We start from the raw sequence: 5189 nt of genomic DNA, 5'->3' as shown, positions 1-5189 counted from the left end.
GCTATATCTCTTAAGTCTCTTGCAATGTGTAGTTTCCTCATCATCTCTTTTGTTTCTTTGAAACACATCTTAAAGAAACTGGGAGTTTGACCAGTAGAATTCTTCATAGCAGCATTTTGATGATTGTTTCTTTAGGGTGTGTTTTAACATGTTCCTCTGTTTTCTGTAGTACCTGTACTTTTTTTTATTTTCCTTTTTTTTTTTTTTTTTTTTTTTTTTTGAGACAGAGTCTCAGGCTAGAGTGCGGTGGCAGCGGCGCAGTCTCAACTCACTACAACCTCCCCATCCAGGGTTCAAGTGATTCCTCTACCTCAGCCTCCTGAGTAGCTGGGACTACAGGCACTTGCCCCCATGCCCAGCTAATTTTTTTTGTATTTTTAATATAGACAGGGCTTCACCATGTTGGCCAGGCTGGTCTCCTCTCCTGGCCTCAAGCATCTCGGCCTCCCGAAGTGCTGGGATTATAGGCATGAGCCAGTGTGCCCTGCCACTTGCACATTTTTTTATTAGATCTAGGGTCATAATCAAATTCATGTTTGATATTTTTGACAAAAGTACCTCACAAGTGATATTTATCTCTTCCATGAGTGATCCAAAAATATCTGATTGTCTTCCTTTTTGTTTTTCAAAGGATATTAAATCTATAATTTGTTATAGATTATAAAATGGTAATATTCTAATTCTATAATTTCTCCAAAAAATTTTCTCATATTAACTATTTCTTAGTATGCATAACAGTTTGTATAGCAAAGGTGGAATAAATGTTTATTTTTGTTTATCAATTTTCCAAATAATAGAAATAATTTATGAACAAATTGTTTCCTACCATCTTCCAAATATGAAGAGTACATTTATTGGTATTTTTAGGAACTCATGAATTTAAATATATTTGATGTTTTTCAGTTCATTTGAATTATTATTCACACTGATACTCAAACTGTTCCCCTACTGGCCAAACTGTTCCTTTTAAGTTAGTCTCTGTATCCATTTGACATGATACAGATAATGTTTGATAACTTTTTTCCATTTGTTTTCTTTTTACCTTTTTATTTTGAAATAATTATAGACTCACATGAAGCTGAAAAAAAAAAAAAAAACCCAAAGCTTTACCAGCTTCACACAGTAGTAACATCTTATATAGCTATAGTATATTATCTAAACCTGGAAATTGACATTGGCACAATGCAATTAATTAGACTATAGCACTTAATTGAATTTCACTACTGTACATATGCACTTTGTGTGTGTGTGTGTGTGTGTGTGTGTGTTGTTCTATGACATTTTATTACCTGTATAGATTTGTATAACCACCAACACATTTTGTAACTTCTTTGCTTTCTGGTATAACATGAAATTCTACAAGTATATTTTACATTTCCTGTCTTAGGCCTAAGGACAGCCATTTCTTCAAGATGTCAGGGTTAGTTGTAGTGGGTCATGCTATGCAGAAACCATAGAATGGAGTCTATGGGTTTTTATTTCCTTTAGCTTGACCATGGTTTCTAGAACTGCTCAGTGGACAACGATGTGGAAAACCTTAAAAACCACATACATCATGTCTTCTAATTGATAATTCCAAGTCAAATTCAGTATTATAGAGGTTTTACTTAATCTCAACAACATTATATTTCTATTTTCTTCATCCTGTGCCAAAAAAAAAATCTTATTTCTCAATCCTATCAAGATAATTATCAATTCACTTTATTTCACAGGATTAACAGAACATTACCAGAGTAGTAATGCCATCACTACTACCAAAACCATTATTATTTGAAACAGGCTAAGCTTTAAAAAATTGTTTTATTTGTACATAGAATAGATCCCAACAGTGATGTACAATTCAAAAGTTACTCTGAATAGTTCCTTTCTGTACAGTTACATTGGAAGCTTGATGCACAATTTGTTGCATTTGTTTTATTTTACTTTCAAATTGTGGAAACTGCTTGTAAGTCTCAATTGCATTTAATAGAAATGTAAAATACCAACCTAGTTACAAAGCCAATTTATAAAATAAGGTATATGCAGAGTGATATGGTGTGACTATGTCCCCACCCAAATCTCATCTTGAATTCCCACATGTTGTGGGGCGACCCTGGTGGGAGGTAGTTGAATGATGGGGGCAGGTCTTTCCCATGGTTTTCTCATGATAGTGAATAAGTCTCATGAGACCTGATGGTTTTAAAAATGGGACTTTCCCTGCACAAGCTCTCTCTGTCTGCTGCCATCCATGTGAGATTTGACTTGTTCCTGCTTGACTTTCAGCACTGAGGCTTCCCCAGCCACATAGAACTGTAAGTCCATTAAAACTCTTTCTTTTGTAAATTGCCCAGTCTTGAGTATGTCTTTATCAGCAGTGTGAAAAGAGACTAATTACCAGTATAGTGGGGTGCTGCTGTAGATACCCAAAAACGTGGAAGCAACTTTGGAACTGGGTAACAGGTAGAGTTTGGAACAGTTTGGAGGGAGCAGAAGAAGACAGGAAAATGTGGGAAAGTTTGGAGCTTCCTAGAGACTTGTTGAATGACTTTGACAGAAATGATGATTATAAAATGGACAATGAAATCCAGGCTGAGGTGGTCTCAGATGGAGATGAGGAACTTGTTCGGAACTGGAGCAAAGGTGACTCTTGTTATGTTTCATCAAACAGACTGGTGGCATTTTGCCCATGCCCTAGAGATTTGTGGAACTTGGAGCTTGAGACAGATGATTTAGGATATCTGGCAGAAGAAATTTCTGAGAAGCAAAACATTCAAGAGGAGACATGAGTGCTGTTAAAGGCATTCAGTTTTATAAGCGAAACAGAGCAGAAAAGTTCAGAAAATTTGAAGCCTGATGATGTAGTAAAAAAAGAAAATTCCATATTCTGAGGAGAAATTCAAGCCGGCTGCAGAAATTTGCATAAGTAATGAGAAGCAGAATGTTAATCCTCAAGACAATGGGGAAAATATCTCCAGGTCATGTCAGAGACCTTCATGGTAGACCTTACCATCACAGGCCCAGAGGCCTAGGAGGAAGAAGTAGGTTCGTCGGCCAGGCCCAGGGTCCCTGTACTGTGTGCAGTCTAGGGGCTTGGTGCCCTGCATCCCAGATGCTCCAGCACCAAAGGGGCCAATGGCTAAAAGGGGCCAAGAGCTGGAGCCGTGGTTTCAGAGGGTGCAAGCCCCAAGCCTTGGCAGCTTTCATGTGGTGTTGAGCCTGCAAGTACACAGAAGTCAAAAATTGGGGTTTGGGAACCTTTGCCAAGATTTCTGAAGATGTATGGAAATAGCTGGATGCCCAGGCAGAAGTTTGCTGCAGAGGTGGGGCCCTCATGGAGAACCTCTGCTAGGGCAGTGTGGAAGGAAAATGTGGGGTCAGAGTCCCCACACAGTGTCCCTATTGGGGCACTGCCTAGTGGAGCTGTGAGATGAGGGCCACCATCCTCCAAACCCCAGAATGGTAGATGCACTGACAGCTTGTACTGTGCACCTGGAAAAGCTGCAGACACTCAACACCAGCCCATGAAAGCAGCTAGGAGGGAGGCTGTACCTTGCAAAACCACAGGGCTGCCCAAGACCATGGAAATCCACCTCTTGCATCGACGTGACCTGGATGTGAGACACGGAGTCAAAGGAGGTCACTGTAGAGCTTTAAGATTTGACTGCCCTGCTGGATTTCAGACTTGCATGGGGCCCATAGCCTCTTTGTTTTGGCCAATTCCTCCCACTTGGAAGGGCTGTGTTTACCAATGTCTGTACTCCCATTGTATCTACAAAGTAACTAAGCTGTTTTTGATTTTACAGGCTTATAGGTGGAAGGGACTTGCCTTGTTTCAGATGAGACTTAGGCTGTGGACTTTTGAGTTAATGCTGAAATGAGTTAAGACTTTGGGGGACTGTTGGGAAGGCATTATTTGTTTTGAAATTTGAGGACATGAGATTTGGGAGGGCCCAGGGGTGGAATGACATGGTTTGGCTGTGTCTCCACCCAAATCTCATCTTGAATTCCCACATGTTGTGGGAGGGACCCTGTGAGACATAGTTGAATCATGGGGGCAGGTCTTTCCCATGGTTTTCTTGTGATAGTGAATAAATCTCAAAAGACCAGATAGTTTTAGAAATGGGAGTTTCCCTGCACAAGCTCTCTCTTTGCTTGCTGCCATTCATGTAAGATGTGACTTGTACTTCCCTGCCTTCCACCATGATTGTGAGGTTTCTCCAGCCACGTGGAACTGTAGGTCCATTAAACCTCTTTCTTTTACAAATTGCCCAGTCTCAGGTATGTCTTTATCAGCAGCATGAAAACAAACTAATACACAGAATAGTCTGGTTTCTGTCTCTTTTCCAAAATACTGTTCGTTCACTATTTGTATTTGTAGTATATAGCATTCTTTCTCTCTACACACACACACACACACACACCCCTCCTTACACTTATACATACATAGTGATACATATACATACATATGTGTATATATATTTATATATTCTAATATCTTTAATACCTCAGTACATCTTTACAATATATTTAGACTCCACATTTTAAAAAATTGTCCATTATTTCCTAACTCTAAACAACTTTGAATTTAACTAGCTATATTTTATTCCCCTGGGACCCCTTTTAATATAGGGCCTTTATTCAAAGTTTAATAACATAACATCAGCCTTCCCTATTAGTTCCTTAGTTGTAAAAGTCTAGGCTTTTCATGTCTGTCTCCGTCACTGTTTTGTTCAAGTGCTTTTCTTTGTTACTTTCAATAATAGATAGATTATACAGGCATTATTGGTCAACCATTATTTCTAAAATGGAAGCTGAACCTCAAAATATGCCAAGGAATTTTTTAAGAGATAAAATAATAGATAATACTACAAAAAAGAGAGAAATTGTGAATGTATAGTGAAACTAAATAATTTCAATGAAGGACGCTAATATGAAGATTTCAAACAAATTGTCAATTTCTGTAAAAACTACTAACAAAAGGAGCCTGAAGTTACTAGGTAGAGTGGAGAAGACAGAAATACTGAAAAACGTTTTGTAACTATTAAGTAGGGGATACTGAGCCAAAATAAACAAACAGTAATTCACCAAAATAAGGTCATGAGCTTCAGAATTTTATTGCAAGACATGAGTCTTTGTGATTTTTTTTTTTTTTTTTTTTTTTTTTTTTTTTTACCCAGAAGGGGTAACTTCTAAATGCTGAGAGGTAAGAC

Source organism: Symphalangus syndactylus, chromosome 24, assembly GCF_028878055.3.
Source record: "Symphalangus syndactylus isolate Jambi chromosome 24, NHGRI_mSymSyn1-v2.1_pri, whole genome shotgun sequence".
Lineage (NCBI taxonomy): Eukaryota > Metazoa > Chordata > Mammalia > Primates > Hylobatidae > Symphalangus > Symphalangus syndactylus.
This window is presented reverse-complemented; position numbering follows the sequence as displayed.